The sequence below is a fragment of the Grus americana genome, chromosome Z (genome assembly GCF_028858705.1).
Source record: "Grus americana isolate bGruAme1 chromosome Z, bGruAme1.mat, whole genome shotgun sequence".
NCBI classification, from domain to species: Eukaryota; Metazoa; Chordata; class Aves; order Gruiformes; family Gruidae; genus Grus; species Grus americana.
Window position 1 is genome coordinate 62215842 of NC_072891.1, and position 27436 is coordinate 62243277.

Below are 27436 nucleotides of genomic sequence, written 5' to 3' on the forward strand. Positions count from 1 at the left end.
GTGTGTATAATGTACAGATCATAAAACTAAACTAGTAACTAAAAAACTGGGAGAAAAAGCCACCTGGCGTAATGTACAATATCCTCTTACAAAATAAAAGGACTATATATCTTCAGTATCACACCTTACTGAACAATCCTTAGATCACCTTTTCAAATTATTTGGTCTGTTCCCAGACTGCTGAGATTAGGAGAAGGTTTCCTGTTACAGAAAGTGCATATTAGAGAGCAGTGATCCAAATAAGCACAAGAAAGGCACATGGTAAGGTAAAAAATGCTTCTAAATTTCTATTAGATAAATGGTCAACGTACTTTTAAATTAGGTTTCTGTATTTCTAACTGACATAAGACCTTTCCCCTTTCTCAGTGTACTTCAAGTCTGTACAATGAGAAAAAAGAGAAGAGGAAGAGGAAGAGGGGAAGGGGAAGAGAAGAAGAGGAGAGGAGAGGAGAGGAGAGGAGAGGAGAGGAGAGGAGAGGAGAGGAGAGGAGAGGAGAAGAGAAGAGAAGAGAAGAGAAGAGAAGAGAAGAGAAGAGAAGAGAAGAGAAGAGAAGAGAAGAGAAGAGAAGAGAAGAGAAGAGAAGAGAAGAGAAAAGGAAAATTCACCACAAACCCCAAAACAATGTAGGGGAAAGAAGATGGGCGCAGAGAAACAATGATTAAAAGAATAAAAATCTAAAAATTTCTGCAGCTGCACAGAAGAAAAGCTGCCAACAGTATGGCAAAGCACAATGCTGTGCAGAACTGACTGACTGGGGCACCTGACGTGGAACTGCAACTCCTGGTGTTTCTATCTGTCACGGTATTAATACAACAGAGTAATTGCTAAAGGAATGGAGCTCCTAAGAAAGCTCCTATTTACTCTCCTGTAAAATCTATGCTACGCCACCAGAATTCTCATAGAGGGAAAGCCGCTGAGGAAATGAGCCTTCAAGCACACACCATCAGGCAAAAGACAATAAGGAACCAAACAATCACCCAGATGAAACCACTAAAAAGATGCATTTTCCTTGTTCACAAGCTGCAAAACAAGCCTCATTTTCTTCATCAAGTCATAAAAGAACATAAAACTGGTAAAGAAAATTTCCATGATGCCTAAGACTATATAACCCTAACAATTTTCTTCTGCAATAAAAAAAAAATTAAATATAATAACGGAAAACCTTGGGAAATGTAGAGTTTTTATTAGTTTTATTAACTTAACAATATAAACTTGAATTATCTCAGTTTGTTTATTTGCTAGTTACTCATTTCAAAGTGCTTCTCAGTGCTAATGAAAATAAAATCTCAAGTGCTTTGTAAAAGCAATGGGGTTGGCTGAAATAACTAGAGATTTTTATTTTATTTATATTAAGATGTTTTCTCCTCATTCAGTAACTAAATTGTTAATTTAGGAAGCGGTAGTTACATTTTGATATCTCCTGTACTAGTATGCCATCAAAATAATCAAAACAAAAAAACCCACCCTATTATTAAAGTAAATATTATTTGGGTGATTACTTTTTATTTATTGCCACTAGATATTTATTAATACCAGGATGCTAGAAAAAGGTATATTTAAGCTTTTTGCCCCATCTCTAAATTCTTTAACTGTATAGTACAGTGTGACTATTTATGCTTAATCTCTTTTTTCCTCCTCCATCTACTTGTTTTCCTGCTAGTTTGCGCTCCCAGCCTGAACTAAATTAAAAAACTATTTTCAACTGATTTGGAGCTATTTAAACTTATTACTCCTTCAAGGATATTTTTACTTGAAGCACTTCAGGAGTTAAATTGCTAAGTTAAAATCAAAGTAATGACCCCAAGCAGAGATTACAGTTGCAGAGTAAATTCATATAAATAAAATTGGACTGAAAGGCATTTCCCGCTGAATGATAGTGTCTCGATTAAATCTTGTACTGGCACTAAGCATGCCTTGTGGTTCTAACAGCCCATCACTTGCATTAAGACTATCACAAAGTGAATGAATACCAAACAAATCCAATCAGAACTTTGCCCTCAAAGCTGTGAAAGCCTCCAATTTCCTAATATTTCCAGACCACTTGAGTGACTGCCTCACAAAACATAAGGATAATTAAACTGACATAAAACAACTGCCCTATTTAAATCCTAGGGGCAGTTTATCTAACCTTCTGATCCCAAGGGAACCTACAGCCACTCTAGCACCTGTCTGTGGTCACTATCTGACAACCTTCACAAAAATATTCTTCTCAGTGTATGGGACTGTCTCCCACATGCACTAATACAATCCACATTTTACTCCCATTTATGACATTCAGCAAATGCAAATCTTACTCTCATCTGCAAATGTAAAACAATTTTGTCATGACTGAACCTTCCATCAGCATCCTCTACCCGTAAGAATACAAAATACTCCAACCAAGTCAAAACATCTGATATCTCTTTATAAATCACCTCACTTTTAAAGTATTAAAACTCACAATAATTGCCAAAGGAAGGGAGGCAAGGCAAAAGGCAAAAGGCAAAAGGCAAAAGGCAAGGCAAGGCAAAAGGCAAGGCAAGGCAAAAGGCAAGGCAAGGCAAGGCAAGGAAAAAGGCAAGGAAAGGCAAGGAAAGGCAAGGAAAGGCAAGGAAAGGCAAGGCTCCTGGAATTATTAGAGGTTAAATCAATTTTTGTTCTCAGAAAGATCATCCTCCTGATTTTGCTTAAAGCAATGGCAGTTTTTTCCACTGACTTCAATGAGATCATGAGTTGGACTTAAAAATTGCAAAATAACACAGCCCGTAATTTATTATCCACACTTGCTGCCAATTTTCTCCCTTAAAAAGAACACAAAAAAAGTTTCATTGTTAGACCTTGTAAATGATTCACTTTGCCAATTCTGTTCTTAATTGTGGTTACCAATTGCAAATACATTCACATGTTTTATAAAAGCCAATTTCCTTCTGTCATCTTGGATACTCCACAGCATACAGGTTTGCAGGCACAAAAATAATTTTGTTCACCATTAATTTGTAAAATAATAGAACAAGAAATTGCTGAATCTAGAAGAAGCTCCATCAGTATCATTAAAAAACCTCAGTTTCCATCTGCATTATAATACAAAAACCACATAGTCAAATGTCTGAAGGACAGGGGGAAAAAACAACTCCAATACCTGTAAAAAGAAAATCTGCAAGCAGCATTACTTTTCCCTTATACAAAAAAATAAAATAAAATAAAATAAAATAATAAAAAATAAAATAAAATAAAATAAAATAAAATAAAATAAAATAAAATAAAATAAAATAAAATAAATAAAATAAAATAAAATAAAATAAAATAAAATAAAATCCTCTCTTTTGCATGTTTTTCCTGATAATAAAATAATTTACATTTTGACTATTCCAGTGTCATGATCTCTAACTCCTTTCAATTTCGGACCAACTGAAATTCCTCAGGAGTTTTTCTCATTGTGGAAAAAACAAGACTACTCATCTGTCTAAGATCTTGTTGGAGAAACAGTTTGGCAAGACTGTAGTTTGCATCTTCCAAACAGTGATAACATGTACATATAGTCCCATTTTATTCTATAAATCAGTTCTTTCATTAGCTCATTTATAGGTATCTTTCTGAAACTTCAAAATGACTTGGCAATATCAGGAAAGATTTCAAAGGGTCACTCGATTTTCCTCTCAGTACATTCTCAGTATTAGTCACATTTAGCATAACACCATCAGGGGCCTCAGTTTTATTATTTCCATGTACCCTCCAGGGCTTCCATTTTCATCCTCAGAGCTCAATCACAGTTTTTCATACACTGGTCCTGCCCAAGGATAGAACCGTGCTTACTTTTCTTCTTTCTTTTAAGCTATATATTCAGATGAATGTCAAGTGCTGATTGAGAACATATTCCATGATGATCCCTATTTTCAGTTAAAATACATACTTACAGTTTTAGATTTAACTCTCTGCCTTTTCAGCCAGAATCATTTAGCTGGAGTCAATCAAGCATGTGATTAGAAATAATAACTCACAAGCAATGAATTCAAATAGGTCTTCGCCAAACTGTGTAAGTGTGGCAAACTGCTTAAGTGTGGCAAACTGCTACCTTCTTTGTAAAGAAGATACTAAAAACATACCTCAATAGACACAATTCTTGGACCTTAAACACTACGCTTCTTGTTGAGTTACAACACTCAATATTTAATTCTCACTTTCCAGAAGGTGCAATCATTATGGGTGTGGCTACCCTTGGGTGGACACCTCCTATTAACAACATTGTTGGCTTAGTCACGACCAGAAACAAAAAACTGTGGGGAGACTTTCAGATACTTTTAAAAAAGTGAAACTGTCCACAAGGCAGAAACTTGTTTGGTTTTGAGTAAAAATCCAACGCTAATGATCTAAAATATAAAACTGTATGTGAATGACATTAATGACATTTTAGTTGATCCTCAATTACCCTCTTTCACTGTGTAGTTCTCAAAAATGGCAGAGAACTTCAGAAAATGGCATCTTTAAGGAGAAAATAGCTAGCTCTCTCCTTAGTTTCTCTCCTTCCAAAACCAAAAGTTGTTTTACTTAACTAAATGAAGAGCCAAATTCCAGTGTCTAGCATGCATATTTCAGAATATTCAGATATTACTCTACCTTGTTTGTATTCACAGCCTCCAAAGAACTACCTGCCTTTAGAAAAATCTACCATGTTCATATTAGCATTAACAAGTCTTTTGCTTCACACATCTCCTTTACCATCTATTTCCCACTCTTTCACTGATACCAGAACACAAATACAGGATTTAAAAATCATTACTGGCAGCAGCTCTCAAAAAATTGTATAAAGCCCTGCTTTTAATGACAGTTTTTACTGTTGAGATTCCTGACCGAGAGAAGTTCAAGTGACTTGCATTAGTTTAGTGAGCAAGCTATTCATCAGAGCATCTGGAGGTGCTCACAGTCCAACGACCTTACTAACTTGCTAGCAATCCTAATATATTGATCTACAAATACTTTTAAATATTGTCCTTTCTGAGGTTTCTTCTGGTACACTTAAGAGTCCTTTTCAGTTTGCAAAGACGGGTATCATATAAATTGCCACATACTCCTGCTCCCCAACTGCTATTCTCTGTCAGCACCAGCAGTACCTATTTGTCTCAGGCCAACTGAGCAATCAAAAGAAACAAATCTCAGACTGACTAAACTTTGAAATATATCTGAAATACATCACACATCTTAATGTCAAACTTTAGATGAACATTGGATACAAAGAAGGATTTGCCACCTACCTACCACCTAATAAAAACCCAGTACTTAAAGGGAAAACTGAAGCATTTTGCTGCGCTTCCCAAATAAAGTGAAAAAACGGCCACACAACTGCTCTGAAAAATTACATACCATCTTTCCAGAACAGTCCTTTAAATCAGAAACAGCACTGAAAAAATCAGTTCAAATGAAGGAAGATGAAACTAATATGAGATACATTTCAAATTAGGATTTTTTTAGTAAGCTGCTTTGCTTTTTTTTCTCTTAAACTCACCTGAAGACAATAAACATTATTTTCTTGAGAAAAGAGTAATACAGGAGTCTATGTTCTTGTGTAGTGCATAATATAAAATGGCTTTAAATTTGTTTCCAAGGACAACAATTAGAAAACTCTTAATATGAATACATGTAAAGATAACTACTGTACTTTAATAACCCAGTTTCTGTTGTAAAACCTCACTAATAATTTTGTCACATAATCTATGACCAGTGCAACATCTATCTTCCATATGATTTCTTTGTAGGAGTTAACATTCTGTCTGTAACTTTTATTGCCTTCGCAGGAGGTATAGATAGGATCGTGAGCATAAATTTAACTTATACCTAGAAACAGCACCACAATTTTAATATTCATCCAATTAAAAAAAAAGAACTTTCCAGTTCTCACATTTTATAACATATTCCCACAAAATTCTTACTGTCCTACAAAAGGGACAGTTAGCAATGTTTTTAGAAAGTCCTCACAGGCACACTGGCCTCTTCTCAAAAGCACTTAACCACAACAATCTTCCCCCTCCACAAAATCTCAGTCATGCAAAACCACAGAGCTATCACTCATTTTCAGATACACATTTATAGAAAAACAATCAACAAAATGTTTTTTAAAAATATCTTATTTAAAATACTGTTAGGAAAGCACATCTATTACTCCCTGAGGTGCTCATACACAGTTATCAATCAGTACCATTTTTAGTTGTAATCTATTACCCACAGCTTTTACATTTATTAAAGCAAGTGCAATGAAAGATTATTTTTAGGGGATGAAGGAAGGACAACATGACATGTTCAAGATAAAAAGTAATCAAAGCAGCCAGATTTCTTTATCTAAAACTCAACTGAAATCCAAGAATATAAGAAGAACAATTCATTCTAGAGCTTGACAGCTATTTTATACAAATTTGGAAAATAATAATGAGAAAAGAATGGAATTATTTCATCTGCTGCCCAAGCTGTCCCCTTCACAGATTAAAAAAAAAAAATATTTTTTTTCAAAAAGGTACAAAATGCATTTCCCCTTCAGATATATATACAAAGCAAAAGATTTCTGGGCCCAACTCCAAAATCCATAGACTAGTGAAAATAATCCTTTTTCACTTAAAACGATTATCAGTGAAGTCAAAGAATAATGGCTACCTGATTACACAGATGACTTTCATGACTAAGCCTTTAATTAATATTGGTTAGTATGTTCTATTATTACAAGCAACACTCAATAATATTTAAGAATAAAAAGTATTATCTGACTTCCTTTTGTAGGTGAAAAGGTATTTCTATCAGATTTAATTATTATGTCATATTATTAATTACAGCAACTACCATATTATCATTTGTTGTCCATTAGTTAATAAATGTACACACACCCTTCTGCTCATTTCTTTTGACAAAAACAAACAGAAAAAAAAATCAAAACACCAAAAAGCAGTTAAACCTTAGCGCAGAAGAATTGTCACAGATGGTGTGCATATCCTGCCGCATCATTTCTGGGCCTCCAGTTTGGGAAAGAAAAAGAAGAAAAGACTGTGACATTAAGTAAATCATGTGAAATATATTGCAATGTACTCTACTAATCTTTATTGGTAATTTATAGCTGCAGGACATTTGTAAATTTAACAGCCCATCAAAGCTTTTGAGAGGACTCAGTCCTGAGTACTCATTAAGTGAAATTAAACATAACTTTCCATAAAGTATTATGCAGCATGAATGGGTGGGCAAGTTTGTGAGCAGCTACGACAATAATAATTTATAGTTTGTAATCCTTCCTTATGACTTCCAAAAACATAAAAAAAGCACTTGGCAGCTACAAAAAATACTTAGTCCATGCTATAAATTACTCTGGCAGAAAAATCTTTTATGTCCCTGAAGGATGCACTAATTCTTCTTTCTCCAATGGAAAAAGATAAGCTAAATACAGAAATACACCACCTCCCTTTATCTGCAGGATAGTATTCCCTGCATGTTCTTCTCCCCAGCTATTTATGTTCTCTCCGCAAGCACAAGTCATAAATAAGGCCAGTAAGAATTCAGGTAAATGCCATGGAGCTATCTAGACCATCCAGATATGCAATTCCCTAGAAACAGTCTATACACTTTAATAAGTATGCATTCCCCCTGAAGACACTTCTCTCTCTACAAAATCAAGCACAGAACTATATTGTTGGACACAAAAAGAAAAAACACAAGGACCAAGAAAGGAAGAGAGGAAAACTATGTGTGACAGAAGGTACCTATTCAAATACACATCTTTTACACACAACTTTCTGAGATAACTAGTATAATTTTAAAAGCAGCCAAGAAGGCAACTGGCAGCTTTTGTACTTTAGTCTGCCTCTGGAAAAAATGTTTGTTTTGTTGTTTGTTTGTTTTTTTAACCTAGGAAGTACACCAATAAAAAATGCACAGACACACACACACAAAAACCCGAGCACAAAACGAGCAACTTTTGATACCGAGATGTTTGAGATTTACACCCAAGAGCGGATGACACCAAGCAGTATGGGAGGTCGTACGTGAAAAATTCATGAGAGATACCTGAAACAACCCTAAGGATTAAAATAAAAAATGTTTAAATTTACTTAAGGAGAGCAAAACATTTTTTAGAAGCCTCCACCTCCTGCCGTCTAACTGTGGGACGAGCAATGCCAGGCTAATTTCTTTCTCTAGTGCCAGCAGCGCACTCCCTCCACAGTGATAGCGTGCAGAGGGCAAGCCCTGCATTCATGAAAAGATTTGATGCTTGAGTGAGCCTGAGCTGCCCAAATGGCAGTCGGGAGGTGGAGATACCATCTTAGAAGTACACCTTTGGCACCTCCTGATTCACCGTGATAGATGAGTGGTTTGGACACCCTGCACAGACCCCTCTGGGCACAGCACTATAAGGACTTGTGTTTTATGTATGATATGTGCAATCCTCTCATGTATCATTGTTCTAGATAGTCTCTGTGGCCTCTGGCTCAACTCACTCCAGTCTATCTTGGCTGCAGCACAGGCCCTGTGAAGAGAAGTCAAGGGAGTTGGGCCTGTCCACTGGGAGCTGGGATCGCTTCAGGGCACCTGGCAGCACTAGAGACCTCCTGAGGTCCTTTCCAGCCTGGATGGTCCTGTGAGCCGAGATTTAATTGTCATCCTTCTGACAGAAAGCTCGTTAGCATTCTAACACCATGTCCTAGGCCGGACTGTAACCAGCCACCCCAAAGCAGCCCTCTCAAACCAAACCAAAAATAGCAGATTTCACAACATTCCCCAGTATTAACTCCACTCATAAACACCAGCTACTATTTACTAAGTAATAAACATGATTAACGGTTTAATTTTGGATCAATAAGAAATGTAGTTCTACAAGACAGATTCACTATAACTTAGTGCTAATTAACAATTAAAGGATCGGAGCCTTCTCCTTAGAGTCTAACAAGGAACATGGCTGAACAGATTTGAGAAAACAGCCCATCTTTATTTCTGGAGAAGTAGAAAGGAGGCTCTTTAATTTCATATCCTTATATTTATAGCTACTAAATATATAGCTATCTTACAAATATACATTACATATATAGATATATGCACATTTATATTACAAATAATACATATGTATTTTTATATATATGTGTGTGTGTGTATATATATAGCTGTCTTACAAAAAGTGTCCCAGAAACAGAAGGTAACTCAAAAACAAGACACAAAACCTTGGAGTGCTGAAGTCCTGCAATGTAAACAATGCATTAAGAAATCCACACATATTAGTAGCCCATACCTGAAGATGTTTCCTAGATTGATATATCCCATTTTAAGAACCTTTGATTGAATACCCAACTTCTTAATTTGCAACTACTTTTGTTTGCTGACTCACTAAACTGTATAATACACAAGAAATGGTAACTGATCAAAGCCAACTGCACATTTGGATTTTTAAAGTGCTGGCATGCAAGAACTTCCCTGACACAACCTTTGAAATTCCATTGCCATTACACCTCTGCAGCTGGGATATGAATTTCTGCCGGTGTTAAACCCTTCAGTCACCTAGAACACTACAAATCTTTTTCTTTAAAGTAGACGTTTTGAATAACAAATTGAACGATGGACGCCAAGGAAGAACAGACCCCAATTCAAACCACAAAGTCTTTTCTTCTTCTTTCTCTTCCAAAGCCAAAGGTAGGTTGGAATCTTCATTTAGACACTGATATTCATATACTTGTGGTACAGAAAGAGTTTACAAAAATGTGAGTTTGTGTAGCAATTCTATACACACAAACACATGATCATGTATCTGTACAAATAGATATAAACATATAAATGGTATGTACCTGTCTAAAAACACTGATTCCTTATTCTGGAACACAAAAGTAATTTCCAATGTGCAAACCACTTTGACCAAATCAAATTCTTCACGATGTTTTCTAATTGAAAAAATGTGCTTCTTAATATCATATCCTTACAGTTCTTGTTTAACGCAGTGCCAGGCAAAAAGGTTGGTTGAGGATTTTTCTTCCTCAATGTCTGATTACTTTTCTCTCTGTTTTTGCCTCCCTAATGCTGTGGCACAGGACTTTGCTATAGTCATTATTTTCAACAGGACACAGGTTCACTTCTTTACAGCTTATTAGAGTATTTTATGGCATCACCATCAAAGAAACTGTAAGGATTTGTGTTGCTCCATTAAATGTTACAAGGCTGCGTTTTCCATATGAAATATAATTTTGTACATTTTTTGTCAATTTTATTGTCATAATAATCTTTGCAAGATTTCCTTAATTTCTTTTTTTCTTTTATTGCTGTTTGTTTGCTTGGGTCTTTTTGGAAGAATTAATACAGGAAATATTAATAAGACAAGCTCATTAAAGCATAGGAATGAAATGATTTGGGATCTCTGCACTACTCTTAACAATGAATGGGAACAAAACATTCTTTTTTTCTGCTTACAAATAATAATAAAAGTTATTAGCCACTTTATCACCTGAAGAATTGTCACAGAGTGAGCATTTAGCATGCAAATGCCAGCATGAGCACTATCTCTGTGTATGAAGGTAATATAAGCAGAGGTTTCATTAAATAGTGCCTGGTCATTTACAACACACACACAAGAAAGTCTGCTACTTAGTATGAAAAATATAATCAGTTCAAGTGCATTAAAGCACTATGTTTCTGTCAGGAGCTCCAACTACTAGAACTGCATAAATTACTTTCAAAAGAAAAGTGAGGTGCACAAATGTGGTACTTAGGGATATGGTTTAGCGGAGGACTTGGCAGTGCTAGGTTAACAATTGGATTTGCTGATCTTAAAGGTCTTTTCCAACCCAAACGATTCTATGATTGTTTCAGCCATGCATCCCGTGTCACAATATGTCCATTTCAGCTACACCAGCAGTGTTTACACGAGCTGCAGCCCTTGTTTTCACAAGAGTGGAGAAAGTGCTGCTCATTAGCGCTATTCATTGCCAGTTACACAAGAGGTCTACTTGCAACTACACCAGGTGGCTAAACACTAGTTGCCTCAAAGACAAATACTGCTACAAAAAAATTTCAGTGTACCGAGAGACCAATAATACAAACCACAATAACTTCCTGACTAACTTATTTTGTTACTCTGACCATCTTCCTTGTTTCTGTAGTGAAATATCCTTTTTTATCCTGATGGTAACAACCAAGAAATGCTGGGGGTTTTGGTGATTAGGACATTCATCTAGAAAAACTAGCAACAAAGGAATTGCTGCTGTTCCAAAATAATTTAGTACTAAACTTTTACAGACTTTATTAGATACAGGACAAAGCCCAAAACAACTATCATTATTGTTTAATAAAAAGGTTATTTCTTTTCATACTGGAGAAGCAATCATTCCTCCTCTGTCATATCATGGTGTGAGGTGCATTACTATACAAGACACACATGTGGAATGCTGGAGAGATGGAAAAACTGCTGACTTAAAATAAGGCCCAATAAAGGGAGGGGAGGGCAGAAACAAACCTTTAAAATGAGCTCATATTTGTAAATCACATACGTTCTTTACAAAATATTTCAATATTTGTGTCAGAAATGAGATATTAAATTACTTTATAAATTAGTGGAAGCTTCTGGAAATAATGTAATTGATATTGTCAAGTAATTGGGTGTATTCTATATTGTAGAAATTTGCATCCAAGACAGCCAAAAGACACAAAAGTGATTCCAAAATAGGGCAGTCTTTGGATTATTTTTGTATGTGAGAGATTCCTGTGTATAACAAAATGGTCAGAATTTCTGAAGGTCTGTAGCCTTTATAAAATATTCCTGGTTATGCAATTCTACTAGAATGACTAGGCTATTATGACCCTTTTGCCATCCACTGATACCTGTCATTGCACCCTCCAAAATCATGCAGGATTCACTCCTTTCTGAGAATACAAACTTGTAACTCCTCTGAAAGCTTTACAAAGTGGCTTGCGACAAACTACTAAAGCCTTCAAGTCCTTACTAGTCACGTGGCTCGGCTGAAGAAACCCTCTCCCCCTCAAATGCCCAGTCAAGCCCCTGACACGATGCCCAGTCCTGGCCTGTTACCCTGCTGCCTTCTGCAGGTGGCCGTGCGGGCGGCTCAGCCCAGGCTGGCTGAGCCAGCTGGAGCTGCCTCACTCGACTTTCGCATCTCATTACTTCCGCTTTTCTAACTTTTCCACTACTGAGCACCATCAATTATGCACTAGAATAACAGAGGCTTGGCTCAGCAATGTAACATAAAGGCCGATTATGAGTGTAAATAATTTAAACACCTGCGTGCCATGTTTCTTTTAGCAGTGATACGCGGCTGGTGGATGTGATGCACTCATAGGGGAGGCTCAGCCTGTTAATGTACTGACAACTCTCCCCGTTCACATGATGGGGAGGGCCTGCTGCAATGCTGCTGTTGGTCTAGCAACAGAAGGTTAAAAAAAGAGTTTCTTAATTAGAAAAGAGAATCGCTGAGAGTCAAACATGCAAGAAGATGCAAGTTTCAAAGTCTATGGTCCAGAGAAGTTGGCAAACTGTTTATATCTCTGGTACATAGAATCCCTCATTCAAAAGGAAAGGTTAAAAATGGGTTTTCAGGTGGGGAATGCAATGTTATAGAATGCAGCTATAAAACAACCTTAGGCTACTTAAGAGTAGAAGAGAAAGGAACAGTGTATTAGAAAAATTGATTTTGTACTATTAACTATAGAAAGTCTATTTTTGCCTGCTAGGCCGTTCAGTACATTGGTGCTGCCACTTAAGACATTGATACCAAATGTTCCAACTTCTATTCCATAGAGTTTAATTTTGCTCCTAGTATGTGACTCAGAGTTATCTCATAAACAGCCAAAGATCAGGCACCTGGTACCTCCTTCAAAATGCATAGGTAAATGTCAAAATGGGGCCCTCCTCAGATAAAAATGGCTAAGGAACAAGTTTGCAATATCTGGATTAGTTTAACTATGCTCCGACTTTTCTATAATACCCTTTGCATGATTCAGCATTTCTGTCATGAGCCTTCACAGTAATAAGATGTGGGACAGCTCTAACATATGCTATTTTAAAACAACCAAGGGACTGTTAAAAACCCCTGCAGCTGAGAGAGATGGCTTTAAATTACATTTTTTGTTTGCTTTGAAAATCCACGAATAATTTGACATTGTAATGTAGGGTACATGGAATGTTTCCAGCTGAAAAACGTAGTCCACACTCCAGTTAAATGAGTTTTGAACCAAAAGCGCACATACAATAACACAGTTCATAGTTTCACATCTGAGCTGAGGATCATGCTGCACAGAAAAACTCCAAAATACAAAGGGTTGTGATGGCCAAGGGGACAGAATTAAGAAATATGAAACCATTACATGTGTAACTGAAATACACAATCTTTCAAACTGCGGTTTCAAAACTGTGTTGGGATTTGACCACGTCAATTGAAAGAAAGGGATAAAGGGGGGCAGGGGGTGTTGTTGCTTAAAACAGCAAACCTTAATAGCACCCATATGATTTAGCAAATCAATGTGGCCAAAGTCAATAAATAATCATGCAGTTATTTTCTGAAACAATTTCATTACTTTCTTTGAGCTAACAATTGGTAATTGAGGAAAAGCGTTTTCATATTTCCCTGTTAGATACATCTTTGCTAAGTTCCCTTCAAATAAAGAGTAGGATTTGCACCTTTATTATTGTACGAATATTTCAAAGCAACTTCTTTGGAAAGTTACTAGGTTCTTACTGCATATTTTTTTCCAGTATTGATCGACAGGAAATAGCCTTGCTTAACTCCTTGTGCACCATTTTCTCCCAGGGCCACCACATTTATTTGAACAGACTGTAGGAGTGCCATTAAGTTCCTCTGTGGTGAAGACTGCATGCATTGAATTGTTCCTGTACCACAGCCAGACAACTTAGAAATCTCCTTCATCAAAAAATGTGCAAATGAACCCAAATATAATGTCTATTTATTTATTTTTTTTACCTGGGAGTTTTATTTTATGCTGACTGGTATGCAGCACACAATCTTCACACAGCACTTCTTTGCAGCCAAGCATTTTATGTGCCATAATGAGGGGCATTTTATAGACATGGCAATTATCATGGATTTTAGGGCTTAGGTAGCTGACAACCTCATAGTGGGAGACTTCCCTATACTTAAGACAAAGTTTCTCATTAAGTAATATAGATACATTTCAGTTCAGTTTCACACAGGCAGGCTGACAGATAAGGCCAAACTTGTAAAACCAGCCATCCATGGGATGAAAGGTCTCAGCAGTGAGCCAGCGTGTAAGGTAATTTTAATCAAGAAGGATTGCCATGGACAACATCTCTCTATACAACAATTACCATTTGTGTAGTATTATACAGTATTAAGAACATTAGTCAACACTATAGAAATCTTTCTCTGACCATCTCGCTATACATGTAATGACAGTATGCTATTACATAAAAGTGTATACAAAGTACAGATATTTACAGAAAATGAGAAATAAAGACGGATTATACACTAGACCCCTTACATTTTAACCAGCCCACAGTATCCCAAAGTATTTTACTTTCCCAAGTGGATTCTATCATTTATTGCTCTCCTTCCCAACTGTAATTATTCTGTTCTATTGATGAAAATGAGAGCAGTACATCCACACCCTCTCATTTGCAGGAGCGTGTCTTGCAGGTTCCACAGTTTCAGGCTTGCCAGATTGGAAGAGTTCATTACAATTAGAGATGTTTACCGTGTTTATGAAATAGTTTAAGTAACCACAGTCAATGGAAGGATTAGCAAGTACATATGGTCCAGAGATGCTTACAAAAATAATTAAAAGTAGTCAGTGAAAACCAAGTGGGTGGAGCATCCTTGTATGTGGGAGGGAAATACTACCAGCAGCCATGAACAAATCTCCTAAATTCAGGAATCTACCGATGCCTCTACCTCAGTCTGCCACCTACTTCCATGTGCGTGCGAAAGTTTGCCTGCCCTACTCATCTGTGAGATCGCAAACAGCCTTTAATATTTCATTCAGCCCAAAGCACAGAGCGTGCTCAAATTCAATACAAGGAAATGCTTTATCTCTTCCTTCACAGACTAATAATCCGACAAAACCAGAAGCACCAGGGAGTCATGACAAGTTGTGAGGAAATGACGTGCAGACATTTCTGAACACTTTTATTCCTGTTTACTGTTTGGGACACTTGGAGTGAATAAACACCAATTAAGAGCCTTTTGTTCACTGATGCATAAAAACAGACCCAATATCAAGGGCTCGACTGGTTACCAGAGTACTTTTTACTTAGATGAATTCTTTGAAACATTTTTCCCCCCCTAGCTTGGTACATGTCATTAAAAATTATTTTCCCTCATTTTTTCATGAGTAAATGGCTTTAATTCATAAAATGGCAAAAACTCTACTAATCTGACAAATCCACCCTCACATACAAATTGGAAACTGTATCCATAGAATGCTTCAAAAAAGATTCCCATTAACTGCTAAATTTCACTGTATTTTTAGGATTGCCTTAATTTTTCCCACATACTGAGACTAAGATTATCATCTCATTTCACTAAAGGACACCTAAAAATATTGGCCATTTACAGTGTATCAGATTGTGTTGTGGGACAGCACTTTGAACAGCATGGTCTGGATGTGCTCACGGAGACATTTACATAGCAACACCCTTCTATGTTAACAGAAATCTAAATACACAGACTTCATTAAAGACATGAGACAAGTCCAAAATTTTAGAAGTTCTGAAGTGAATTTACTTAATATTGTATCACTGACAGAATGTGATTCTGCAGTTAACAGACCAACAGTTGAAGAAAATACATGTTAATAAAATAATTTATATTTTAATGTTTATATTACTTCCAGTAGGAGGAGGTTGCTGAGTAAGCTTTTAAATAGTACCTACAGATTATGGTAATGGCCTATCAACCAGCTTTTAACTGTTTTTATTTTATCCAGCTGATCTAAGCTTATTAGAAGTACTTCCACAGTGATTTCTGCAACTATTCAGGAATACAAAATACACAGAAGGATGGTCAACATTGCTGATAAATGAAAACAATTTTTTACACACCTGCCTTTATGATACCAGGATCCAACAATTAATTCATGGCATATATTATTAACTAGGAAAAATGTATAAATTCTAATTAAGGGTTGTACCTTTTTAAAACAAAAACTGGAGAGAATACATTTAGGCTGTAGGAGCCCGTAGCTAAATGCCCATGACATTTAGAATGACAAGCACTATAATGCTCTTCCATGACTCCATCAGGCTTCTAGACCTGGCAGCAGTAGACACTGTCAGGTAAATTACTGTGCATACACTGTCTGCTGACACTGAAATAAAAAAATGTGAAAAGGCTAAAATCAGACACGTCATGCTGGAAGATGGAGGAAAGGGAATAAAAATATTCCAGTGCTATATGCTTTTATATGTTACAAATAGGCCTTCAAATATTGTATCTGTTTTTCAAGTCCTGTCTTTGCATGTATCTCTAGCAGTCTTTGCTATTAACAAAGAATCCTGATAGAATACAGCGAGTGAGAAATTAATCTCCTAATGGCATTAAAAATTAGACCTATCCTAGTATTGGGAAAAAAAAAAGACCAAAAAACATTTGGCAAAACCTTGAACATTGAGAAAGAAGCTAAATGTTGAACATGGTCTAAGGAATCACAGGTCTTATATAGGAAATATCACATAGGAGCTTAAATATTTATTTTGATCAGTATTTGGACATTGCAGCAATGCTCAGAGGTGAGGGGATGCACATGGCACTAACTTACAAACCAGAAGTCCTTCTGAAAATACACCATTCCTGACATAAATTACACATATCAGAAACCAGAAATATCTTTATATGATTCGAAATTATAATCAAAACTAAGAGTCCATAACGGAACTTTAACGTTACACTGACACACAGAAACACTGTACCATTATTATAAATAGTTCCGCACATCCTAGCTAAAGCCTGATTCATCATGACACTATTAATTCAGTCTTATATTCACCCCATTCTAGGACAATCAGTGAAACACTGATGTCCCTGAAGAGCACAACTGCTATTATATGTAACATTACACATATACCTATTATCAAAATAAAAGCCTAGATGTTCCATGAAACTACACATCCTGCAACCCATAGCTGAAATGCAGCAGTACATACGCTGGATATTATCAGAAGTGTCAGACCATATATCAGACTGTTTGAAGCACTGTTTATATATACACAACTAATCTCTAGCTGAAGTTTTCCAGTCTTATTAATTCAAATTGAACAGAAGGCTCATGTTTCAATGTTAAATAAATTGTTCTAATTTATAATGCTCTCATGCAAATTGAATTAGAGAAAAAAGATAATATGTAAAACTATATTAATTCTTAAAACTGCACAAATTTTACTCACCTTATCCACTTTAATGATTATCCCCATTATTTCAATAAGTCTACTCGTCAAAGTACGACAAGCAGTCAATACCTGTAACACTTAGAAACTGCTGCAAGCCTTGCACTGTTTTGCTTACTTGGCCATTGATACCAGAGTTGTTAACATGTCAGCAACCTGCATCCATTACTAAAGTCAAGTCCTCTTTGATTTATGAACATTTTATTTATTTATTTTTAAATGTGTTATCCTAGTAACACTTAAGTGCAGGGGAAAAAAGGGTCTGATGGGACTGCAGGAGAGAAACAAAGCTGATCATTTGGTTTCAACTAGGAGTATATCCAAGCAATCATGCTTATCAGTTTGAAAGGGGCTAATGAAACATTATCTTCAGGTGAATGGTCTTCATGTATCACTATTTCTGCTACAAATTATTTCTTAACCACAGCGGCACCCCTCAACACAGCTATTCTACTTAAGAACTCTGAATATTCAGAGGAAGGAGGAAGAGTTCAGAAGTGTCAATACAAATGAGAGGACCTATTCTGTGTCCTAGCCATCACCACATGTTCTAGAGTAAGAAATTATCATCCTACTTTAATTTGGTGTAATTCTTTTATATCAACCATTTATGAAGCAGAGCTGGTTGCATACAGATTATCAGCATGCAAAATTCTACCACCAATTCATATCTATAATTTTTCTCAGAGAGCAATCAAATACTCTTTTTAAAGTTTGAATTGGAGTTTCAGCCGTTCCACAAATTAACTTGCTACAGCTTACTGTATGCTTTATATTTAAGGCAATTTCTCTCTTTTATGACATGATGCATTTTATTTTCTTATTAAATATGATTTAAACGAATGAAGTATTCATTGCAGAAGTCAAAAGCAAATGGGCAGCAACTGAGCTCTGTATCACAAATATTAACTTTAATGTGAAGAGGCACAAATTGTTTTTTCTGGCATCAGGGGCTCCAAGGATTAAAAAATTAATGTCTGTCCATCCAGACAGAGAACAGCTGTTCAGCTAATAAACCACATTTCCCACTTTTTGCACAGGACTGCAAGACCAAAAAGCTCTGGCTGTGCTGAAATTAGCTTTGCAAGCACTTAAGTCACTAAGGAGTGCCCCTTGCAAAAACAACTCCAAACTTTCCTAAGCCCTGCACTTCCCTTATTTCAGTGGCTAAAATTTCATCCAAGGAAAAAGTCTTTTCAGAAGTCCACCACTTCATTTCCATGTGCTTCATCTAGAAGCTATGCCATACTGCAGGTGAAAGCAAACCTACATGAGCTTTTGACTAAATGTTTGCCCTCTGTTAATCAGCTGTATTTTCCAGACTTTCCAGAATATCCCAGACATCCACAGCAACCAGTCAGTTCTGCCTGCAATTTTTGTTCTCTGTTCCCAGCACTAAAGTAAGAAGAGGTTCTAGCCCTTTGCAGGTTATTTCTTCCTGTGAGGGCAGGTAATACTCCTCATAATCAGGGGTATTGTGTTTTTAAATTACAAAGTGCAGCTGCCTTACAGTGAATAGGGATATGTAACCTCAAATTGCAGTTCTTAAGAGGTCACAGTTTAAATCCAGTTATGTATAGGAGGATGAGCAAAGTTAGCTTTGATTAGTTGCAAAGTGATAGAACCTCCTTACTCGCTTCCTTTTCTCCCTCTCCCGCTCATCTAACCACACCACCACCACCATCAAAACAAAACAAAACAAAACAAAACCACAAAAAAAAAAAAAGAAGAAGAAACTCTCTTTGCTCCAGTGATCTGTTGTTCGAAGAATGCTATCTGCCTGTGCACAGCCCCTTGGCCATCTGGGCCATGAAGGGCCCTCAATCCCAGCCCTGAATGGTAATTGTCTCAGAGAGCACCCTCACAGGCATTTCAGGCAGTGGGGCTTATTAAAATCCTGAAGGGCAGTAATCCCTGAATGCCACTAAAAAGATCTCCAGCTGCTACCGTTTATGAAGTGGGCTTGACAAGAGAGAGAAAAGGAGAGGGAGCTGGGGGGAGGGAGGAAAGGGAAAAGAAAAATTTAGAAGAGGCAAGTTATCCAAACAGGGCCCCCATAAGAAGAGTCATGTTTTATCAGCTTAGGCTTTCTTGCCTCAGTTCCCAAATATATCATCTCCACTCCAAACCCGCATTAAGCCTTCCTTTTACTTGTTCCTGAAGGGCTACGGAAGGCAGGGAACACCTCATGAACATATGCTTACAGAAGATCTAAAATTAGATAGGAAAGAGAAATGAGGAAGGCAGGTGAGGGAGCCAGAAGCAGAACTGAGGTCTGCCTTTTCCCAGCTGGTATGATGAAAATTTCTAGATGTGAAAGCATTCAAAATCAGTTTTCTCTGTATGTGCATATCTCTTCCCCCCCCCCCCCCCAAATTCTGAAAAAGTCTTTTCATCTCATTAGGTTAAGCTGATTAATAAAAATTCAGCAGTTTGCCCATTGCTTCTTCAGAAGTGGTGAAGCTGAAAGATGCTGGCGGAAGGTTTTTGTGTTGAAGACAATAAGTGGGATGACTTCTTAAATCCATCGTTGTCATCCTCCATTACAGATAAATAGACACCTTGGCTCAAATTCTTCAAACAAACACTACATTGCTACACTTCTTTGTTTTCTATCAACCTTCATGAAAAGGTTAACCCTTCCAAAGTGCAGAGATTTGTGTGTGTGTTTTATAATTCACCAAGTAAGTGAAAGCTTTCTCTCATTTCAGCAATTATTTAGACAAGCTGTTGAAAAGGCGTTATAGAACACGTATTGGGAAAACAGAGGCTGTGGAAAATGAAGAATGAACTGGTCAATTGCTATATTTTAGTACAAAAGTGCACTCAAAACTGAAGTTGAATGTGCAATTTGCATATCTTCAGAAACTGCTGTAACTTAAACAGGGTTTTAAAAAATATTCTAGAGGCCAGAATTTTAAAATTCTGCATTAATAAAGTAGAAAACCATTACATGTATTTGGTTTTTTAAACACTACGAATGAATGTAATTCATCATCTAAGGACCTAAGGACAAAACGATAAATCTGTTCTCTAGCTGAAAATTCTAAATTTGGTATTTTGAGGTACTATATTTGCAAAATTCACTTCTGAAAATAAATATGTCAGAAGTTGACTGCTCAAGTAAAAGATCAAGTTGAAAAATCAAATAATTTCCACCCATTTCCTGACTATGACAGACCCTATTATAAATTAAACGTTTCTTTAAACTATTTTAAGCACAAACACCACAACATCTCAATTAATACAATTAAAACCAGCCTTCCACAATTTCATACTTTTCTAAAATGCTGCAATGTCCCTGTACTTTAGACATGCAAGATCAGACAGGCACTTATTGACATGTACAAAATATTTTTTACAGATACTAGACCAGAATTTCAGGACATTTTTTCAGCAATGTGATCAATAAGAGAAACTCTCATACATAAATATACATATATGACTGTGTATCATTTTTTTTATTTGCCCTTACAGCAGAGCTCTAAACCAGATACCATTAATCTTAACTGCCAAAACCTGCACAGATCATTGTAAAAACTGTGCTAATTTTGATACTGCACGAGGCAGGGTCACTGCAGCTTTTAGCAAAAATCCCTGTGTCAAACCAGTGAGTATATTCTCTAGGCATTTGATTTTTAAAGATGATTTGGGCTTGTATCTAACATCCACAGAGATTAAAAGAGCATTTTCATGTTCTGTTTACAAAAATGACATAACACTATGTTGTTCTGAACTTTTAGTTCAGATAAGAGACTACAAACTACAATGGACCTTCAGAAACCTGTTGGGTTCATATTTTGTTATGGTCTGTTTGATAGAGCCATTCTAATACCTGGCAATAGGATAAGTAATTACACAAAAGAAAATGCTCATGCCTGTTGTGGACTCTATACCAGAAAGAAGTAAATTTTAATGCTTCAAAAAGAACTTTCATTGATGCATCCTGACTTTTCCTGGCTGTTAAATGCTAACCATACTATTAAACCTGTTATGTTACATTAGAAATAAGGAAGTAAAGCATAAACACAAACGTGAAGAATATTGAAAAATAGAAGGAAACTGGCTTAGACATAACAGTTTGGTAAAACTGCTTTTATTTCATTGGTGTAAGTCACAACTGGTTTTTTAATAGAAATATGAAATATACATACAGGATATATATACATATCCCAGTCTGGGCAAAAGCAGCAATTCCAGTAATCCTTCCCAAGAATAATTGAAACATATCATAATAAAAATATACACCTGTATATTGTCCTGAATTTCATGTCCTAAATTATCCTCTCGTTACAATTTAAATATAGCAATGAAAACCAGTACTGGGTTGTCAAGAAATAAAACTATGTTGCCCAATTACAGTACCATTGTTTGCTATTGTTTCTGACTAATCAAGCCAAATTAAGTTCAGTTCTGCTAAACTTCAACTTTTAAATTTCTCATTAGTTACAAATGAACAAGTCAATGCAGATTCTGGTTAAGAGACCAATATAGAAAAACATAAAATTAAACTCCTTTCTGAATCCGAAACACAGAAGTAAAGACACATGAACTGTTTTCAGTTAAGAGATTGTGTACAACCCTGATTAACCTACCCACAGCAACAGACTGGCTGAGCTCTCTAGGAGAACAGTTCATTACCATGTTTTGTGATTTCAATTAATTCATTGAAATGCCACACTGCCATAGGAAACGGGCTGTACCAATCAAACTGGGAAACTGATTATGGTGAAAGCTGAACTGAAAATCAGTACCTACACAGATGATGAGGGTTTTTCTTCCCTTTGTTCTCAAGCAGGTCTTTTTCAGTGCAAAAGGTGTAAATAGTTAGCAGTGCACTAGGCAACGTAACTCTATGTTGCCACCTGCCCCCGCTTCCATTGCTTCAGTCTTCATGGAGACATGCCTAACAAGTCTTCGTATTATTTTGTTTTCTTCTTTACAGACTCTTACTGTAAAATAAAACACTCTTCTTGAGAAGAGTGTTGGAAAAATTCAACTACTCCCAGCCCTTACAACATTTTAATTCATTACGTTCATTTAAGAAAACACTGGTAGAATTAGATTTTAAAAAATAAAATAAGAAGATGCAATAAACCCATTCAATTTTGTGATAGTATTTGTCCATCATAAAATTTTGCTATCATAAAACAGGAAAGATAAGTGAGAAAGATAAGAGAAACAGTGGGCATGACTGTATATGGAGGAGAGTATTTTGCATCAATACAGTACAATTATCATACTAATTTGAAATTTGGATAAATGTTTACAGAATAAAAGAATCAAAAAATTTGAAGAAAACGGATGCAACTCAGTGCACAGTTCTAAGTTACCAACAACTACCTGTTTCTCAGACTGGCTTCTGCTAAAATGGGAAAACAGCTGGTTAGTGTACAAAATAATGCTGCATTATGGAGCGGTCAGATAAACATACCATTACAGAGACAAAAGAAAAAGTAAAACCATATTTCTAACAAGACTTACAAGCTTTCTAAAAAATTCATGGTTACAGCTGAAATATCAACTACAGTAGTGAAGGCACACTTTTTGTTTTTTAACATGAGACTCAAGAAAAAGAGCACATAAATAAATTACAATTTTGATTGGCTATTTTTTTTTAATATAGGCCAGTGAATTCACAAATGAGTGTCATTTAGAACAGTTGATTAGGCAAGTACAAAGAAACAACTCTACACTAAATTTTAAAAGCAGAAGAGGGATAATTTGTACAACGATGTTGTTTTCCAGTCTGAACAATAAACCCTTCAAAAATGGAGGCATTTTACACTATTTCATATACACATGCTTTAAGGTCAAAATAAAAATCTTATGGTTCATATAACAGAGAATTGTTCTGATTGTTGCAGAAGCAGTATCTCTGAATTTTCCTGTCTGTAAAATATCAATCACAATATTAAAATTGTTGTGTTAGGTGAGAAAGGGAAGCAGACACACAAATGAGAAGGATATTAAAAAAAGAGAAGTGGCCTAGACAAGACTCTGGTTACTTGTTTCCTTATACTGGCTTTATTGAAAGTCACTTTGCACTTGAAGCATACACAAAAATTCTAATGATGTTTAACTTTTTCAAGTTGGTATTTGTGATGCAGTAGTTTTCAGTAAAATCTATTTTCCAGCTGTTGGTTTAAACTCCAAGACAGAAGAAAACATCAGTAATGGTTAAAACTGGAAAACTAACAAAATGTAAAAATGTGTTTAAAATACTAGTTCAAAGAAAAACAGATTCACTGCACATGAAAAAAAATCATAAATCTTCCTCTTCTGTATCACAACTACAAATGCCTCAACTACACATTCCTGTCTTCAGAACAGATAAAGGAACTTGAATAGGGTCTGGCAATCAGTATACATTATTTATAGAGAGTATTCTTCTCATTAGGGAAAAAAAAGGAAAAAAATGTTTACCGGAGCAGGGGGGGGCAGGGGAAGGGAGATCTACTTCAACCTATTCTTCAGGTATTCTACACACCAAATCAGCTGATCTCTAGTGAAATTAAAATCGTGGTTAACTAAAATTCATTCACATTGCTTCACAGCACTTTATAATAATGTGTTACCTACTTATCAAAAGTCAATTTTTCTGGTTTTGAAATAGTACTGCTCTCTACAAACCTGAAAAACAATGCTTTTGCTGGCTTTAAGGCATTGTACTTGAAGTTTCTTATCAACAGTATATTCATATTTCAGGTAACTACCATCCTTGTTCCAAATTCTCCTACTCCACCCTTAAAAACTGGGTTTCTTCCTGCTATAGTGCTGCTAGAGGGTGCGAGTGAAGCACAGTGCAAACTCATTGTTACTAGCATGATGTCAAGCCCTTCTCCTTCCTAGATAAACGACCAGTGCAGTAACAAGACAATCCTATTCCCATCTGAGGAGAGTAAACAGAATTTGCTTTTATACAGCTCCTTTCATATTCAAAATATCCCAATATGCTTTACAATAATGAGATAGATACTCTGTCGTTTCTGTAATCTTAAATGTAGAGGGCAAGGCTTTTGTCTTGTGAGTAGGAAGAAAAGGAGGTCATGGGTCCTTTGAAGCTTCCTTACATCATCTAGACTGAAGGACAGGAGAAAATGGAGAACATAACTGAGACAAAATAGAAAGGGATGAGGACAGCTGACCATTGTGAAATGTGTAAGACACATCTCTTTCATCACAATCGAGAGCCACCTATCTAGAAGCAAAAATGAATCAGCATGCAAGATTTTTTTTTTTTAAGACTGGCAGCAGGTACAATGCTAATCATATTTTTCTTTGAAGGCTTTTCTTGAGCGGGGAGGGAGGGGGAGAGCTAGGAAACCTGGTGAGATGAATTTCACTTTCATCACAGCAAGTCAGGGATCTATATGCACACAGAGATTCAGTTCAGGTGAATGTAATGTAGTAGGCTGTATTAGCCACCCAGACAACACTTATCCTATAAAGAGGTGAAATATCCTGGCAAACGAGAATTTGAAAGGAACTTAGGACAAAAACACTCCTCAGGAAAACAGAAAGGGGACAGGAGGGTATGAAAGGATGAGACAGCTCCCCATCCTGCCTTACAGCAGGGGTCCATCACCTGCCCGGCAATGGCTGGCAGAAGCTTCTCCAATGAGGATGGACTGGCCAAGGAAAGCACAACAATCTGCAGTCTCTGTTTTATTGCCAAGCTGTGTTCCCAACTGAATTAATAAAAAGCGGTGGCCTAATTAAACTACATCCTCTGCATCTTGCCTTCTTTCTGCACAGCAAAGACAACAGCTAAATGGAACAGAACAGCAGTGGCTAAACTCTCCAAAATACTTCATCCATTGCTGCTCTGATTAGAGCCTCAAACAGCAAGGGAGAGAGAGTTGCCCAAGAATCTACCTTCATTGCCTAGCTGTTCACAAAGGATTGCAGAATCTTTGGCAGGAACCATCCCCTGAAGGAAAAAGTTGGTACACTTTCCCCACCTAATCCTACCTAAATGATGCTAAGTCTAGGTTCATCTAGCACCTCATACAGAAAGAGGGTGGATGGTTTTGGACGCTCCACTTCTGCAAAGCTTCATGCAACCCACAGCAAGTCCTTGCCCTTTTTTTGTTGGAGGCTTCCCTTTCCTCTGCAGTTATGCCTTCAGCTGTGTTCACTGTTTAATTTCCCCAACTGCCTTTCTTCTTCTCGTAACACATGCATACTTTAGCCTTGGCTATGGAGTGCTGACTGAGAAGAAACAATAGGAGCCTTTCAAGTCTTCAGAGTGAGCTTGGAGCAAGGCTCAGCTCAGAGACCCAGTCAATATTTACTGCAGTTTGAAGCCACTGTTTCATGGCTCCTTCCAAGCGGAACGCAGTAGTCGGGAACCCCAAGACCTTATCTGTTTTTATTCCAACAAGGTGAAAAATAAGGGGATAAACAGATTACAACCAAAATTTCTTTTTCTTGGAAATACTCATGGTCACGGAACAAAAAGAAAAAAGGAAAAAGGAAGGGGAGCAGGAAAGGCATAGACGACACTGAACAATACCACAACTTTTGTTTGAAGAGTAATCAGCCACTTATATTTTGGAAAGTAAGTTTTCCCCTAAAGCTGATTAGCAAAGTTTGAAAATCACACATCAGACAGCTACTATCTGCAAATCTATTTAGATACAAGCAAACAAAGTATGCAAAAAACCTCAGTGACTATCTAAAGCTCTTGTTCTCTTTGCAACACCTAGGTCACAGCATGACCACAGATTATAGCATGACCATACATTATAGCAATGCATCTTTTTGCACAGATAAAACTTTCTGATGTTTAAAAACCGTAAGTAAAACCCACACCTTCAGCTTATTGAGAGAACAAAGATAGAAAAATGGTTAAGAATTGACATTTTTCATGTTAAGGACCTAAAGGAAGCACAATTCAATGTTTTTAAATAAACATTTTCCTAAGTAAAATCTCAGGATTTTTTTTTCTTTTTGCATTGCAATTATACTTCTTTACACGTATTCATCTATTTCCAGAAGCTTGCAGAACTGCAACAAAACCAACAAAATCAAAAGAAGCGTCCTGGCAGAAAACTGAGGTTGTCATTTGTAGAATCTCCCCCCTTCTTCTTCCCTTACTCCCCGTAACTGACCACATTATACAAAAAACCTCCTAGAACCACGTTTCTGACAGTGAAGTACAACTGGATTGACAATCGTTATTTACCTGTTCAAACTGAAAGGGAGCTGGATGATTTTTTGTTTAGAGTGGTTGGAATCCTGTCTGAACATGCTTTCTCATGTTAGATTCCACTGAAAGTTTTGAATCAGAGTCTGACAAACCACTGTTACAACAGGAAAAATCACAGCTTTAACTTCAGATGCGTCAGGATCTTCTGAAAAACACATTTTAAGTCAGCCCTGGGGTTAAAGGGCATGCAACAGCAGAACAAATGCACCTTTCCACCTCACATGTTCAATTTTCAGATGCATGAAGTTTTCATTGTTTGAGGTACTTGACTTGAGAATGTTGAATTATTATCATGGCATTTGTTCAATTTTTAAAATTTGATAACATCAGATGGGATTCCCAACTGCTTTCCATTCCACTCCTCTCACTTTAAGGAAATGCAGGAAAGCTTAGAAGCACCAGAAGACAGGTAGAAAGAACCAATACAATTAAAGGAAGACACAAACACATTTGCAAAAGAGGTAAGACTCCTGAGTAACTGAGAGATGCTTGTTTCCAAAACAGAGTTCAAAAGAATAAAATTATGAGGCAGGGTCCAAAATCAGTTTGTAACAAATTTCTCTTACCCATCTTTTATATTACCTTCTCATAACCCCATATGCAGGGTGAGAATTTTAATCTATATATGGATAAACAAGCTTTAGTATATACAAAATAAATATGTAACCATGCCCCAAACAGTAGCTAAGATGGAACTAAAGTTTTGAAGAGGAAAAAAACATTCAGTAAACAACAACCGAAATTAAAACAGGCTTTGCAGAAGTGGGAAATAAAAACACACAGTAAATAATTTTAGAGAGATTTAATCATGTTCTATTTTTTACAATAGCTTAGCATTACTAATAACGTTTTTGAAATTTGGACAGGA

The 27436-nt window shown here is 36.4% G+C and overlaps 1 protein-coding gene across 2 annotated transcripts in view; it reads right to left on the reverse strand.

Moving 5' to 3' along the window:
• Positions 1 to 27436, reverse strand: part of EFNA5 (ephrin A5) — a 211623-nt gene that overhangs the window by 168523 nt on the left and 15664 nt on the right. The window lies entirely within an intron of this gene.